This window comes from Oryctolagus cuniculus, chromosome 4 (assembly GCF_964237555.1).
Source record: "Oryctolagus cuniculus chromosome 4, mOryCun1.1, whole genome shotgun sequence".
Lineage (NCBI taxonomy): Eukaryota > Metazoa > Chordata > Mammalia > Lagomorpha > Leporidae > Oryctolagus > Oryctolagus cuniculus.
The window spans coordinates 23,368,363-23,386,947 of NC_091435.1; positions in this window are offsets into that span (position 1 = coordinate 23,368,363).

Genomic DNA, 18,585 nt, shown 5'->3' on the forward strand with positions numbered 1-18,585 from the left:
CCTAGAACATCCATGGGTGGAAACAGTATCATAGACCAGAAAAAAATCAAGGGTTGTATATGAAGCACTGTTTCTCCAGGAAACTTTGGAATAGATGCATTGCCACCAGGTGTCTTAGCGCATAAAATTTAATTCAAAATCACACATGACTCCTGCCATACAGAAAGTAGAGTAAATCGTCAAAACAGCACTAAGCAAAGAAAGAGGTTTATTGACAGATTCCACAGAGACAGAGAGGGAAGATGCACTTTGTTCCTGCTTGGGGTTCATGGAAGATGGGAAAAATATACAGTAGCCTGACATTTTACCAAACTTGATTCATAGATAGAACAAATTTTGCTTGTGTTGGTCTAATAATTTGCTATCCATCTTTGTCCTGGAGATAGTGCTGGAGAGTGGTTTTCCTCATTAAAACATTGGTAAACTTTATACAGTTCATCTTAAAATGACAGCACCATGTTCCCAAATTAATGCTATGTCTGACCTCGCATTAAGTCTTAAACAATGGCTCTATTCCTGATTTGGGATGGGAAGTTTTCTGGCGGAAAAAAATGCTAGTTTTTCCCATTCATTATAGACATAGGAATGCTAGGCTTCTACTGCCTTTGTCGTTGATGTAGAATCCTAATGCACTTGAAAGATAAAATTGTAAATAAAAATAACTAGGTAAAATCTTACCATGATGCAGAAAATCTCTTCAGTAAAGCCAGGATTTTTCTTAAAAAGATTGCTTTAAGGAACAGGGATTTTCTTAAAGAGATTGTTCACAGCCTCCTCTTCTACAATCCTGAAATAATACATTGCACCCTTTTAATAGCAGAAAATAGAATGACCCCATCCCTACTCCTACACAATAGAGAAGTCAAAAGGAATGTTGGGTTGAAACCTAGACCCTACACAGTGATTTAAATGTAGATGCTAGATATCACCCAGCCTCCTTCCCTTAGCTTAAACTATCCTTGTCCTGCTTTCTGGTAGCCCTAAAATTAACTCAATGAATTCAGGGAAAAGTACAGCTGGCCCTACAGGATTCTAATCACCTAACAAGAAGTCATTTGTGGGGCCAAGCCAGTGCTGTGCATAGTGGGTTAAGCCTCTGCCTGCCTCAGGGACAGGGAACTGGTCGGGTGAGGCAAGAAAGCATTCTACTGTAGAGAATCTAGCTGTAGAAATCATCATTAACTGGAGATGACAGTTGTACTTTTCCTGCCCACCTTGGTCAGTTGGTTGATGGTACTGAGGTGAATGAGCAATACTGGATGTTTCAACCTAGATCGATTGATTGATTTACACTTCAACAGCTTTACTTTGGTTTTGGATATACAAACAACATACGTATTCATGTGTATTAGAGTATATAATTTTTAAGTTTGAACATGTGTAAGTATCTATTAATATTATCCCAATAAAGTTTTATATATATATATAAAAAAACTCTAATATATATATACATATATATTCTCTACCTTCCTAGTATCTTTTTGTGTGTGTAAGTGTGTGTAAGAGAGACAAAGAGAGATAATGACACTTAACTGATATCTACTATCTTAACCAATTATCTTAACCAATTTTAGCATGTACAGTATTACATCAAAATAATAATAGGTACCGTGTTTCACAGTAAATCACTAGAACATATTCATCTAGCATAACTAGAACTTTATACCTATTGAACAATCACTAGGGACAATTTCACTAACAAAGATATTTCTATGCGGATAAGAATTCTAAGCTGTGCTAAAATATCAGAAGTAATCCTGCAAGAGAGCTGCCAAATTTAAGATTTGAAATATGTTAGATTCTTGAAATAAAAATCATAGCAGAGTATTACTAGTAAAAAGTTTATATAGGCCAGCGCCGCAGCTCACTAAGCTAATCCTCCACCTTGCGGCGCCGGCACACCAGGTTCTAGTCCCGGTCGGGGTGCTGGATTCTGTCCCGGTTGCCCCTCTTCCAGGCCAGCTCTCTGCTGTGGCCAGGGAGTGCAGTGGAGGATGGCCCAAGTGCTTGGGCCCTGCACCTGCATGGGAGACCAGGAGAAGTACCTGGCTCCTGCCATCGGATCAGCATGGTGCGCCGGCCGCAGTGCGCTGGCCGCGGCGGCCATTGGAGGGTGAACCAACGGCAAAGGAAGACCTTTCTCTCTGTCTCTCTCTCTCACTGTCCACTCTGCCTGTCAAAAAAAAAAAGTTTATATATAAATGTAAGGTTTTCTATACAATGCAAACACATGCAACCATAAAATATCATAAAAGGAACTCTGTCCTATAAACTACATATACAGATAAAATTTAATTACTAGAAATTTCAAAGAATATCAAATTTAATCATTATGAATGCTCATGGGTCTCTATTATTCCTTATGTTAGATTATTTTGTTTAAAAATAATTTGGATTTTCATTCTTCATCTTTGGAGTCTATGACTCTATAATGCCATGAAATTATCAGTATCATGATATAAAAGTTTGACAATATCAACCATGTTTAACTTAGGGAATATGCCATGCTCTTCTTAAATAAACATGATTAAGCACTTCCTCATTCCTCATTAGGTATACTTTTGTTTCATTTTTCTTTGATGTCAACAATTAAATCTACTCTTTCTTTTCTGAAAAGACTAAGAAAAATTGCTTGTATTATTAGTTTAAATCTGAATGTTAAAACTTCAATATAAACTTTATTTTCTATTAATCTTACAAGCTTGAACATGTCTATGATATCTATTTATCTGCCTTTAAGAAAATGATTTTATATTACGATAATACTTTGCTACTTAATTTCACTAAAATTCTGATCCCTTTCAAAGATAAACTCTAATCATGTTAGAACTTTCTGAAGGGTTTAATAAAACACAAAGATGTTTCTCAATGCTAAAGAAGAGAGTGTTTAAAATGTTCAATTATGTTAATTTCCACAAAACCACATAATATCAGCAATCGTACAAATCAGCTTAATAAGCCAAACTTATTTTGAAGAACAGTATGGAGATTCTTCAAAAAAACTAAAACTATCCCTACCATTTGACTCACTATCTCATTTCTATAGCTATACATCAAAAGGAAATGAAATCAGCATATCAAGAATACTTGCACTCCCATAAATATTGAAATACTGTCATAATAGACAAGCTATGAAATCAACATAGATGTCCTTTGACAAATGAATACATGTGGTATAAATACACAATGAAATAATATTCAGGCTTAGATTCTGCCATTTTCAGTAAAGTGGATAAAACTAGAGGACATTATGCTAGCAAAATAAGACAGATCTGGAAAGAAACATATATGTTCTGTCTCTTGGGTCTATGTAAATTTAAAAGTCTATCTGACATTGGATTAGCTACCACTATGGACTGAGAAGGGTGGGAGAAGTGATGCATAAATGGAAGTTGTATAGAAGATACCAAAATACTGTTAGATAGGAAGAATATGGACCAGGGCTCCACAGCACAGTATGGTTACCATAGTTTATAATAACCTGTAGATTTTCTTAAAGATTTATTTACTGATCTGAAACACAGAGTTACAGAGAGGCAGACAGAGAGCTCTTCCACCTGCTGGTTCACTCCTCAAACTGCAGCAACTGGGTGGAGCTGAGCCAATCTGAAGCCAGGATCTGGGGGCTTCTTCTGGATCTCCCTCGTGCCTGTAGGGGTGTCAAAGGGCTTTAGCCATCTTCTACTGTTTTCCCAGGCCATAGCAGAGCTCTGGATCAGAAATAGAGCAGCCAGGACTTGAACCAAGACCCATATAGGACACTGGCATTGCAGGCAGCAACTTAACCCAATATGCCACAGCACTGGCTCCAACCTGTAGTATTTTAATGAACTAAAATGTGAAGCTTGAATTCTCCAAACATAATGAAATGGTATTGAAAAGTAATGCTTATTACCTTGATTTCATCAGTGTACATGTGTACTGAACTATCATGCTTTTCCCCATAAACATATGTGGTTATTCTTTGTTCATTAAAGATGAAAATGAAAATGAAAAAACAGTATCATTATCTTAGGAATTGGTTCATACTTTGTTGCATTTTTTGCCTTCGTTGGCCCTTTCACTTTCTATTATGTTGATGACACGGCAAGGAGGACTCTGCCAGATGCTAGAATTTTGAACTTGGATTTCCTATCCTACAAAGCCATGAGAAAATAAATTACTGTTCCTTATAAAAATATTGCAAAGTATGTGTTTCAGTATTTTTTAACTGATGTTTCTCCTAGCAAAATTGATCACTCTATGTAAATGTCCTTAAATGTGTATGTGAAGATAGTACAAAATATAAATAAAAAATGCTCTATGCAAAATACAGTTCATAAAAATATGCATATGTTTATTCACTTAGATGCTGTGTTCATAATCATAATGGATATTGGTATTTCTTTTAGTCATCAATCTATATCAACTGCTTACTGAAATACATTATTTTAGGCATTTGGGGGTACAAAAAGTAATAAAGCCCATTCCAATTTCTCTGAAAAAAAAAAAGGTGTAGGAAAGAGTTTTCCTGATATTTCATCTCAAATATCACTACTTAAGAATCGTAATTTGAAACACAAACTTCTATAAATTAATTTGTGATCAAGTTAGTTTAATATTATCTTTTTTAAGATAAAAGTTATTTATTTAGAAAATCATTTTAGGTATATTTAATCAAAATATTTTGTTTTACATGCTATTAAATATGTTTTTAAATTCTATAATATTTCTTGATTTGAAAAAGAACTTTCATATATCTACTTTTTAAAATAATTTATATGCCCCTATACTTTCAAAAGTGGTTTGGGGAATTAAACATTCTGCAAATCAAAATAACTTTTATAGTGTTTTACAAGTTTTACGTATACTTATATAAAATAAATTCACATTTTGTAGTAATAATCATTACCCAAATCATCTGACTCATTTTAAAAGGCACCCTGAAATTAACGAATTGTGATTGTTCTTCTTAAAATGTAAAGGCTGTGAAATTAAATTTCTCTAATCTAATTAAATTAATTTAATTTCTGCTCTTATAGACATTCTACTCTTATAGACCAGCTACAAAGAAAATATTTCAGAAATTCTCATTTCTATTTTGTCTTGTGAAAGGGCAAAAATTATACATATACATAATATTTCTATATCTCCACCCTTATTGAATATCTAGTATAATGTCTGCTATCTGTTGTTTTTGCTAAAAGCATTTTGGAGTTCCATTTCAACAGTACAAGTCTGTACACTTTGAAAAATAATACAGATGTTTTATTTTATCAAGATGGTAACTTAAAGGGGCATCTATTTCACTTAGAATAAAAATCAAGAAGTTACAATTTTATTTATTTTGCTTTGCACAAACCATTAAGAACAAAATTTCAACTGGAAAAAGAGGTCCATTATTCTTCTAACGTCTAGAAAAACATTATTACATAAATTCCCTACTCTGAATATTACTTCAAATCACTTGTGATACATTTCATTTGCGTGTATGGTTCTATCTCTTTGTAAAGTGCAAAAAACACTGAAATTGTTGTAAAGTGCATTATTATAACTAGGTTAGAAAATATGTGAAATGATTAAAAACCACCTTGAAAATTTTATATTGAAATGGAAATGTAATGTTTTGATTACATATGTTTACATGTAAAAACAGGGAATACTAAATGAGTTTATACTAAATAATAAGTCAATAAATAAACATGTAAATCTATGTTATGGGCAAAAGAAAAACAGAAAGAAAAGAAAGTTTATCAAATTTTGGTTTATATTTTGGTCAAATTAAGAATGATACACCACTGTAGCGTGAATAATCTATGATTATTAAAATTAACTGTATATGACTGAAATTGACACTTTTTCATTTAAATATTTTTATAGACCTTGTCTTTTTTTTGCTAAACTATGGCCTTTTTATGATTTTAATTGTTGAACTCTATATTTGATGGAGCATCAAGCTTTTTACTATAATGTAAATTAAAAACATTACTCAAAAATATAGAGAAAGAAAAGGAGCGAGGGAGAGAAGTAGCATTATATTAGAGTTGTACCTATCAGGGATGGTGCTGTGGTGCAGTGGATAAAGCTGCTGCGTGCAATGCAAGGAACCCATCCTGGCTGCTCCACTTTTTTTTTTTTTTTTCCCCCACAGGCAGAGTGGACAGTGAGAGAGACAGAGAGACAGAGAGAAAGGTTTTCCTTTTTTGCCATTGGTTCATCCTCCAATGGCCACCGCGGCCAGCGCATCGCGCTGATCCAAAACCAGGAGCCAAGTGCTTTTCTTGGTCTCCCATGTGGGTGCAGGGCCCAAGGACTTGGGCCATCCTCCACTGCACTCCTGGGCCATAGCAGAGAGTTGGTCTGGAAGAGGGGCAACCGGGACAGAATCCGGCACCTCGACCGGGACTAGAACCTGGTGTGCCGGAGCCACAAGGCAGAGGATTAGCCTATTGAGCCGCGGCGCTGGCCGGCTGCTCCACTTCTAATCCAGCTCTCCACTATGGTCTCAGAAAGCAGTAGAAGATGGCCCCCAAATCCTTGGGTCCCCGCACCCACATATGAGACACAGACAACGCTCTTGGCATCTAGCTTCGGATCAGTCCAGCTCTGGCCCTTGCGGCCATCTGGGGAGTGAACCAGTCAATGGAAGACTTCTCTCTCTCTCTCTCTCTCTGCCTTTCAAATAAAATAAATAAATATTTTAAAAAGGAATAGTATCTATAATCCACAATACATGTATTTTCTTCATATTAATATAAAAAAATTAGATTGCAAAACAGAGAGACAACAGAAGAATGAGATTTCACAGTCACTTGTATATTGGAACATATAAACACAAATTACCCACATGAAAACATCAAGCAAAGGACAAAGTGTTAAGGAAAAATATTGCTCTAATTATCAGTAAAATATTTTCAACTTAAAATGTTGGTTCTCTAACTAAGTTTTACTGAGTTATGGAAAGGAAATTAGAAAGGCTACTGGGTTGGGAAATGGGTGTAAACCAAAACATGGAGGTAAACAGGAACAAAAAGGGTGTGTTTTTTGCTTATAAATAATGGTTCATTTCTTTAAGAGAAAACATTTTTAAAGATGCATTAGAGTGCCACACTTAAGTCTTGAATATATCTGAGGAAAGCATTAAGTTGCTTTTGTATGTCAACTCAGCAGTTCAATTACGCACATAAAGTGATTTTAAGGAAAAAAAAAAAGCTGAAAATAAAAGCTGAGTATTCCTCCAGGATTAAGTACAGAATTGACAGAATCTTGTGTAGATATTCTTATGAATATGTTTTCCCTTCACTTTGCCATAACACAGGACAAAGACATATAGAATGGGAAAAGCATTATCCATATGTTATGCAATTCATGAAATCAACACGATGTGTTGTATCCGTTGTGAGTAGGAGCTGAGTGTGGATTTAGGTAGCCAAGAATATGTGTCTAACAGGTGAAATTTTGAAATAAATGAGTCTGAATGATGATGTGTGGATCTTTTACAATCAAAGAATTGAATATTGGGGACGTTAAATTTTTTCCTGCCCAGGTCTTTTTCTTTCTTTATTATTATTTTTCTATTAAGAGAAGCCCTCTTAAGACAACCAACTATTTGCACAATAGATAATCTTCCTGGGAATAGCATTCAAATCACTTTTCTCTTGCTGGTATGGAACCCATTTCCGACATCATAATTGCCCTCTTAGCGTACCTACGGTAAAAAGCAAAAGAAGTGATAACAGTTAACTTTATTCCATTGTGCCAGTGTCTCCTTAACAGAAGGCCTATTTGTTTTGTCAATCAAATCCCTTGAGATGGATGTTCAGACACTCTGGTATACGCTGTGCTACAAATTATTTCCTTTCTTGCACTCATTATTCTAAGAAAATTTCTGGTCTGTACTACCAATCAATTAGATATTTGAAGTTTTCATTTCCATCATGACTCATTGGGGTCATATTTGTTTTCCGAAACAACAGATCTTTTAAAAATATTAACTTTAATGGGAAGTGAGATACTCAGCAGACTCATAGAATGGCAGATGTCCTAAATAGCACTCTGGCCTCAAAATCAGCCCTAAAGGCATTCAGATCTGGCTGAAAAGCCCATGAGAGTATTTCAGGCATGGAAAGCCAAGACACTCTGGCAAAAGATCTCTGCTAGTGAGATCCCAGTGGAAAGAACAGGCCTTCAAAGAAGGAGGTACCTTTCTCTGAAGGGAGGAGAGAACTTCCACTTTGACTATGACCTTGTCTAAACAAGATAAGAGTCGGAGAACTCAGAGGGCTTCCATAGCCTTGGAAACTCATGACTGGAGCATAGGGAGATTACTGATGCCATAGACAGGAGTGTCAATTGGTAAAGTCAACAACAGGAGTCACTGTGCACTTACTCCTCATGTAGGATCTCTGTCCTTAATGTGCTGTGCATTGAGATTTCATGCTATAACGAGTACTCAAACAATATATTTCACTTTGTGTTTCTATGGGGTTGCAAACTGTTGAAATCTTTATTTAATGCATACTAAACTGATCTTCTGTAAAAAAAAAAAAAAAAGAAATTATCAATTCCCAACTTGACTCTCACTGGGATTAAACATGACAATAGGTCTGATCTGTTTTCATCATCATTTAAAAAAATCATCTATTATTTTTCACTTTATGTTTCTGTGTGGGAGCAAACTGTTGAAATCCTTACTTAATGTATGCTAAGCTGATCTTCTGTATATTAAGATAATTGAAAATGAATCTTGATGTGAATGGAAGGGGAGAGGGAGTGGGAAAGGGGAGGGTTGTGGGTGGGAGGGACAGTATGGGGGGGAAGCCATTGTAATCCATAAGTCGTACTTTGGAAATTTATATTCATTAAATAAAAGTTAAAAAAAATATTAACTTTATAGGGAACAAAGTCTTATATTTCTGTTACATGAGCAAAGTCAGGTTTTTAGCTCTGATTATTCAACCTTTTTTTTAAAGATTCTATTTATTTTACAGATAGAGTTACAGACAGTGAGAGAGAGAGACTGAAAAAGGCCTTCCTTCCATTGGTTTACTCCCCAGATGGCTGCAATGGCCGGAGCTTCGCTGATCTGAAGCCAGGAGCCAGGAGCTTCATCCTGGTCTCCCATGCTGGTGCAGGGGCCCAAGCACTTGGGCCATCTTCTACTGCTTTCCCAGGCCACAGCAGAGACTGGTTTGGAAGAGGGGTAGCCGGGACGAGAACCGGTGCCCATATGGTATGTCAGCACTGCAGGCGGAATATTAACCTACTGCGCCATGGTGCCGACCCCTGATTATTCAACTTTTACCTCAAAATTTTTCAATAAAATGTTTGTTTGCTTATAAGTAAGAATATGAGGGTATTTGAAAAGTTTGTGGAAATGTGGATTAAAAGATATCTTAGTAGAAATATTTTTGAAAACCATGTATAATTGTTCTAGAATATTTATCTTTAATGAATTTTTGAAGGCCTGTAATGATTACTTTCTCTTGAAAAGTTTAATTTGAAGGGTCTGTTTTGTGGTGCGGAGGGCAAAACCACAGCCTGTAATGCTGGTGTACCATATGGGTGCCAGTTCATGACCTGACTGCTCCACTTCTAGTGGCACGCCCTGCTAGTGGCCTTTGAAAGGAAGTGGGAGGTGGCCCAAGTGTTTGGGCCCCTGCTACCCATGTGAGAGACCTGGCTGAAGCTCCTGGCTCTTGGCTTCAGCCTAGTTCAGCTGTTGAACCAGGGCTGCTGGAAAATGAACCAACAGATGGAAAACCTCTCCTTCTGCCTCTCCCTCTCTCTCTCTGCTTCACTTTCAAATAAATGAATAAATTTGTAAAAGTTTAATTTAATAAATACTTAAAATACACTATGCTGAACAACTGAATTTTCTAAATTATTTTAAAATTCATTTTTAAATTTTTTATTAGTATAAATAAAGAAGATTACATGATTTCATAGATACAATTCTAAGATGAAAATCATATTTCTCTTCCTCCTTCAATCCCCCTCCTTCCATTCCTTCCTTTCTTCTTCCCCTCTTTCCTTCCTTTTCATTTAATTTTTTGCAACAACTTAATTTCAATTTATTTTATAATCACAGGATTAAATCACCACTAACCATAACAAACAAAAAATAGAAAGACCATAGTTGCTCAGGAGTATGGACAAGGGCTAAAACTAATCAAACCATATGGTTTCAATTTCATTGTTTTTTTTTTTTTCTGTAATCTATATTAACTGCTACATATCATGGAAACATAAGATATTTGTCTTTTTGGGACTAACTTTTTCAATAAGCACAATGGTCTCTAGTTACAACAAATTTGCTGTAACATGGAGAATTTCTTTTTTATTGCTGAATGTTTTTTTTTCCAATGTTTATATATACCACATATCTATCTAGCCATTAGTTGATGGACATCTGGGTTGATTACATATCTTGGATATTGTGACTTAAGCATGGGGGTACAAATAACTATTTCAGAAGCTGATTTCTTTTTGTATGAGTAAATTCACAGGAGTGGATGGCTGGGTCATAAAGCACATTTCTTAAAAATATTTCTATATTTTACAAACTTTTGAAATTACTACAATGATTGACATGGTATCATTTGTTTATAAATGGAAAGGCAGATTGCAAACTCTTTTAGAACACATCAGATAATCATTACATATTTCCTTCTTAGATTTCAGAACTTTCAGAACACTGACAACAGTAAGTATTCACAAGGACATGGAGCGACAGGAGCATTCATTCATTTTTAGTGGGAATTCAAAAATGATGCAGCCACTTTGGAAGACTGATTTCTGGCTTGCTACAACATTAAATTAACTCTTATCATAGGATCAAGCAATTATGCTCTTTGTTTTTATTCAAAGGAACTGAAAATTTATTTTCTCATAAAAACCTGCATAAAAGATGTTCGTCTATATTAGATTTATTTGAAAATCATCAAAGCTTGGAAGCTAATAAGATGTCCCTCAACAGTGGAGTATATATATTAACTGTGCTGCATCCAAATAGAATTTGATTCAATGCCAGGAAGAAATGAAAGAAGTCTATTTTTAAAAAGTCTACATACTGTATGATATTTTAGAAAAGACAAAACTATAGAGATAGTTAAAAAGGTCAGGATGTCTGGGTTTACAAAGGGAGGCAGAAAGGAATAGACAGAGAACATAAGATTATTATGGTTAAAGTCATTCTACATTAATGGATTGGAGAGGGAGAGGGAGATGGGAGGGGTGTGGGTGGGAGGGAAGTTATGGGGGGGAAGAAGCCATTGTAATCCATAAACTGTACTTTGGAAATGTATATTTACTAAATAAAAGTTTAAAAAAACATAGCCATAATGAAAGCTGTAAAAAAATATAGCAGTAAGATCCTCTGAACTAAAACAGCTAACACATGGAAGATCACATTGGGTTAATTCATTTTTATGTAAAACTTGGAATAAAGTGTATCATCACATCTCTAAATAAAAAAAAAGAAAATCATTCTACATGACACTATAATGGTGAATCCATTTCATTATAAATTTGTCCATCTCCATTTACTGTATAATATCAAAAGCAAACATGGATGATAACTATGAATTTTTTGATAATGATGAGCCAATAAGGGGAGAGAGAGAGAGAGAGAAAGAGAAGATTTCCATCTGCTGATTCACTCCCCTGATGGCCACAACAGCTGGAGCTGAGCCGATCTGAAGCGAGTAACCAGAAGGGTTATGAAGGCCAGCGCCGCGGCTCAATAGGCTAATCCTCCGCCTGTGCGCTGGCACCCAGGGTTCTAGTCCTGGAACGGTTGGGGCGCCGGATTCTGTCCCGGTTGCCCCTCTTCCAGGCCAGCTCTCTGCTGTGGCCCGGGAGTGCAGTGGAGGATGGCCCAAGTGCTTGGGCCCTGCACCCCATGGGAGACCAGGAGAAGCACTTGGCTCCTGCCTTTGGATCAGTGCGGTGCGCCAGCCGCAGCGCGCTGGTCGCAGCGGCCATTCGAGGGTGAACCAACGGCAAAGGAAGACCTTTCTCTCTGTCTCTCTCTCTCACTGTCCTCTCTCCCTGTCAAAAATAAAATAAAATAAAATAAAATAAAGAAAGAAAAAAAAAGAAAAAGAATATATGAAAGAAGTCTTTCTGGAACACTATAAATGTTGACAATCAACATTGAGGAAGTATTATTATAAAAGAATGGGGACGTTTGCCTGTTTATGTTTCATTCCTGAAATCATATCTGTTTGTGGGAACTGGAGGGTTTGTGGAATAAAAACTATATCATGATATATAGATTACTTACGCAGTCTATGTAGAGGGCTTCATTTATGACTGCAGTAGTTAAACTTTTGTGTCAACATGATGGGTCACAGTGTTCCCAAATTAACCACGATTTCTGGGCTTGTCTGTGAGGAAGTTTCTAGATAAAATTATTTCAGTCTCTGAACATAATAAAGTAGATTGTCTTCCCCAATATAGATGGACCTCATCTAACCTTTAGATGGCTCGGATAGAATGAAATCTGGAGAAGACAAAACCACATCACCTTCTTTCTCTTGCCTTACTTGTTAAGACATTTCATCTCATCTGCTGTGTTCACTGTAATTTATACCATTGACTCCGCTGGCTTTTGGACTTGGACTGAATTATATACCTGGCTTGGCAGAGTGCAGAAAGGAGATTGCAACACTTCTCAGTGTCCACAATTGGGTTTCCAATTCCCACACACAGAAAATGAATCCTCTCTCTCCTCTCTCTCCACATGCACATACACACACAGAAACACAAGGTTGTATGTCAACTAACAAGAGGGATACATTCTGAGAAACATTGCAATTGATGATTTTGTCATTGTGTGAACATCATAGAGGCATTTACATAAACTGTGACAGCCATATGTGTGTGTGTGTATATATATATATATATATAAAATATGGGGCCACCATTGTACATGCCTACTACTGTTGGACAAACATTATATGAGACATGACTCTGTGTGTATATCCAGGTGGTGTTGTTTCTTGGGAGCACTGTGGCTATTATAGTAACTTTTTCAACTTTAAAAAATATGTATGTATATACGTATTCAAAATATTTGAGTAGTCACATATAGAAGATAAAAATATATACCAGTTCATATATCTATGTTGTTATATTTATGTTTTCATGTTTTACCTCAAAATTGCACTTTATATTTAAATAAAAAATGAACATATGACATGTTCTATTCTGTGCTGCTATAACAAAAAAATTGAGACAGAATAATTTATGAAGAATAAAAATTTATTCTCACCGGATGGAAAGCCCCAGTTTAAGGAAAGAACGTTTGCTGAGGTCCTCTTTGTCACACACTCACAGGGCCAAATAAAGAAGAGCAGAATAGCAATAGTGTTAACCCACTTCCGCAAGCCACTTCTATAATGACATTAATCCTTTCATGAATATAAAAACTCTCAGTACATAAGCATAACCCAGAAGATCTCCCCTACCAGCACTTCTGCATTGTGTGTTAGGTTTCTAACATATAAATTTTGGGTACACATTCAGAAGATATCATATACTCACAGTAGTGTATGAATATTTTCACATCCCTATAACTGCTTAAAGCATCATTATGCCATTAATGTGTGTCAGATAATGTGCTCAGAACCTCCATGACTTTTCATATTTTAAAGCTTCCAACAACTACAGCGGAAAAATGAGTGAGTTTTTCAAATCGACATAGCCACTAAATGCCATTGATAGATTCAGATCTATTGCTAGGCCAACTGATATTGGGAGGTATATTTTAAAATTAATCTTCCAAGTGTCTTGTCATTTATGTAGACAAGAATTCCTAATATCAGCTCAAACAAAGCAGACAACATGGTAAGGTTTAACATTTATTTAGAGCATGAGAGAGATACACAGGAACATGAGAGCATTATTTAAGGAAGAGGCAGTTTAGAAAGGTGAACCAGGAGTTCCATGATAAGCAGCGAGCAGATCAGTGGCCATGTGAAGAAAATAGAGCAGTAGGGGCCAAGAATGTTCACCAGGCTCTTAACCACTTCCAAAAGGGGAATAGTTACATAGTCTGGCAGGAGGGTGGACACAGGCAGGATCACGTAGGGGGTACGAGATCACACAAGAGGTAAGGTGGGGGGCATGGTCTAGATCTAGCTCACAAATCTAATCCTATCTGCTTGCTTATATAATTTCCCCCTTAGAGATTCCAGACCCTTAATCTTGAGGGGATGTTGAAGGACGTGACTCATCATATCTTCTATAGCTATTTCCTGCTGATCAGGGACATAGACTCTGCCTGTCTTGGGGCCAGGAATCTCTTTCTATTTCATCTAATGAATTCGTTTCATGAGCTGGAGTCCTCTCAGTCACCACTAATGGCTATGTACCCTGCATGATCATCATTCCTCTCTGAAGTCATTGAGTTCTGAAACATACAAGTTTATCAATCAGTATAAGCAAAACTGAATAAAACAAATTGCAAGTGGAGTTCCCCTTAAGATGGGAAGAATATATTTTATAGACTCCTAGATAGTGAGTGGTGATAAGCTGTCCTTGTGCAAATTATAAAATCAATTGGCCCGAGCATAGAGAATTATAGTAGAAGAAACCACCGAGAAGTTTTGTTGCCAACAGCTCCCAGAGAGAATCAAAAGAAGAGGTAAGTACAATGTTTCTGCCTTAAAGTACAACAATCTTGATGTGACAAAAACAAAAGCTTTACATATCTTTCTGCTTCCTGAAGAGGTATTGAAGATCTTTGATTGGCTCAAAGGGGTAGGCAGACCTATCTTTCAAGTTCACTCATGATGACCCAAGAGGTAGAAGTTTAATCATTGACAAATGTACCTAGCTGTGTGCCCTGTATTTTCATTAAGGTAGGTGGGCTGAAAAGCACCTAGTAGGGAACTCTTCCATTTAGCCTGCAACTAGTCTGAAGCAGATTCTTCTAAAAACAAAGCGGATGGTTTACTCGAGAATTCCTAATGCTGAAGCTTCTATTAAAATCTCTTTAATTCTTTGGGACAACTTTTGTTGCTAATTTAACAATTAACACTCTTGTGTTTGACATCAGTGATCACCCAAGGCTCTTGCCACGAGCTGCCAAACCTATGGCAACCAGATGAGACATTACAGTAACTGATTTTGCATTAAGAAAAGAGTTGTCCCCATCACCCCTCTTCAAATCACAAACAGTGTAGTATTAAAAAAAAAGGCAAATTCTACCTGGGCAAAGAAGAGGAAATTAAGTGTAGGCTTTAGGTGTGGAAGACTATAACAGAACTTCTATGGTGAGATCCAGTTCTGAGAAGGTGTCCGTGACCCTGCTCCAGCCCAGTGCCCAGGAATGGAAACTCTGGTCCACATTAGCCTGGTGGCCAAGCTGTTTCCTTGACCTTCCCTTCTCTAACCTTGGAGAACACTGGGCAGAGAAACAGTTCATCTGCTGGGAGAGTAGGATAGGAAGTAGACACAGAATTTTGCCATCTTGGGGGATAGGAGGACTGGGGGTAATGGATGGAGGCAGAAGTCATTGCAGGATCCTGAGTTTCTTCCTTCCATTGTGAGTCCCAGGGGTAGACAGATTCTTATGGCAGCTGAGCAAAAGTTCAGGGATTATGGCTCAGGCATCAGAGTCCACCTCAGTCCCAGATGGAGACTTGTGGAGATTCATTCCACCTTGAAAGTACATCTTTCACAACACATAAACTATGAATCTGTAGAAATGTGTGTTTCGGGTGCCTTCTAATGCCAAAAGTAGAAACACACAAATCATCAACAAATGACAAAATGACGTGAGGTTGCCATCTAGTGCTGAAATAGCAGCAGTGACCACAGGTTCAGAGAAAAGCAGCCTCAAAAAATATGAAAGGACAGGCACAACAAAGCCACATTAAAAACTCAGAAATACAGAGAAATTGTTTCAAAGCACAGACACCATTATATTTAAACAAACATCAAGAATGTTCAGGGAACTGTGACTTCATGTAACAGACAAAGCAAGGCACCCCAAACTGACCAAAAAGCAATCAATAGGTACAAATTATTTTTGATAGAGAGATTTGAAATAATGTTTTTAAGGATGAAAGAAACATAGAGAAATCCTTTATCAAAGAATGTTAAGTGAGAGCTTGAGATACAAAAATCACACAGAAATTCTTAATTTTGAAAATATACAAAGTGAAAACCGAGCTATAAGCCATCAAAAAACGACCAAACAGAAGAGGAAAAAATCAATGAGTTTGAAGACATGGCAACTTAAAATTGCAGTCATAGGAAAAAAGAAAATTAAAATGGGAAATAAGAATGAATGTAGTGAAAGAAACTTATGGTGGTTTTGTGACAGCATGAAACACACACACACAAACACACAGAAAAAGAGAGAGAGACAGAGAGAGAGAAATTTGGGCTATTTACATTCCAGAAAAAGTTAGAAATATCAGAGTGTTGGGATGCTCATCTGTGGGGAGCAAACCGGACTAGACTGTTGCTGGAATTAAGACTTATTCTATGCATCTGCTCTCCCACAATATGGCGCTGGGAGAGAAGTAAACAGCTTCCGCACAGCTGCCTCCAGTTCAACCAATTAACTGTAGGACTTGCTCCTGATTGGAGAGCAGCGTACTCGGCGTGTGGGCAGCCGAGTTAGGATTGGCAGAGGAGGACTATAAAGGAGGAGAGAGACGGCATGCACCAGGAACATCTAAGGGGAACATCTAGCTGAAGGAACACCTGTGCAGCCCCCGAGAAGAGCCGGCCGGCGGTGTGCCGCTCCCCTGCGGAAGTGGGGAATGCGGCCAGGGGGAACTGCCCTTCCACGGAGGTGGAAGGGATAGTAGCCAACCCGGGAAGAACCAGCAGCAAACCCGGGGAGGGCCGAGCAGACGAAAGAACAGCGCAGGGTCCTGTGTTGCTCCTCCACGAAGAGGGGGAGCGACATAATGGTGCCGTGACTCGGATATGAAGCCTAGGCAGGATTTAGTGTCGTTCCTCCACGAAGAGGGGGAGCGACATAATGGTGCCGTGACTCGGATATGAAGCCTAGGCAGGGTTTGGTGTCGTTCCCCCATGAAGACGGGGAGCGACATAATGGTGCCGTGACTCGGATAGGAAACCTGACTCGGATAGAAAACCTAGGACGGATAGGAAACTTAGGACGGATATGAAACTTAGGAGGGAAGAAACGGGAAGAAATAGGGAAAATATCGGAGAGAGAGACTAGCAAACAGCCTAGGGAAAAGCCGGACGAAAAAGGAGCCGGAAGAAGCTATTGAAAGCCTAGGCATAGACTCGGATTCGGACTACGGGGGGAAGCTGGGAGAAATCTCTAAGGTCGAAAGCGAAAGTGAAAGCTAGAACAAACAGACTCGGATGCGGACTGTGGGGAGAGGCCAGGAGAAATGAGGGAGGAGTATTGTTGGAGGAAAGTTTGGGGAAACATACCGGGTAGAGAAAAATGTTAGAGAAATTGAAGCCGCGGGGGGCAGGCCAAGGCGGAAACGAAAGCCACTTTGGGATTCTCAAGTTAGCCCGGGAATAGGGGGCGAGAAGTTGAAACCAGAAGCTGAGACGTAAGCCAGATTGGGATCCGTCTGATTAGCCCGGGGAGCAAAGGACGGGAAGCCAAACCGTGGGGCGGAGACGTACGCTGGGTTGAATTCGCCAGGCTAGCCCGGGGAACTTGGATTGAATCCTAGTGGCGGAGACGCAAGCTACGCTGTGTTACTCGCGGAAGCCGCCGCGTGCAGAGAGAGCACGGGGCGTGAGTAGATAGGGAACGGGGCTGGCGTAGGCCGTGGTTCAGACGCGAAAGGGTTAAGCGTGGAGACCGCGGACCGCGCAAAGCCGGGAAGCCGCGCAGATGAGGCGCGGGCTGAAGCGGCTCAGAGCCGGCGAGGCGCGGAGAAGCAGCCTCGGGGCGGAGCCCGCTGGCGGGGCGAGGCGCCGGGAAGCCGCGCGGAGCCGTGAAGCTGCCGGCAGGGCGAGGCACCGGGAAGCCGCAGGGATAAGAGAAACAGAAGTTTAGAAGTAAGATGAGAGAAATAGGAATGCTGGAAGATAGAAGTAAAATGGGAGAAATAGGAATGCCCGGAGATAGAGAAATAGAGAAATGGAAAGGCCTCCCCTCAACATGGCAATAAGAAAGCTTGGATTCGGTCTGCCCGATTAGTGAGGCGATGAGCACCTGGGTGGCTAGCCGCAGGTCACCGAAGACAGGCACGAATTAACATCAGTAAAGCTTCCCCACAATGCAACAATTAGGAGGCTTGGATTCGGTCTGCCTGATTTAAGGCGGTAAGCGCCAGCAAAGCTCGACCAGAGTATGAGCTGCAGGTCACCGAAGATAGGCACGAACCAACACTAATAAGTCTCCCCCACAATAAGGCAATGAGAAGGCTTGGATTCGGTTTGCCTGATAGGTTTTGTAAGCCCCTGCGGGCAGAGCAGAGCATGCGCTGCAGGGCACCGAACACAGGCATGCATCAGCGCCTAAAAACCTCCTCACAATGGCGAAGAGAGGACCCGGATTCGGTTTTCCTGATTGATAGGACTTGTAAGAGCCTGTGGCAACTCTAGCAAGTAGAGCAGAGTGTGTGCCGCGGGACACCGAAGACA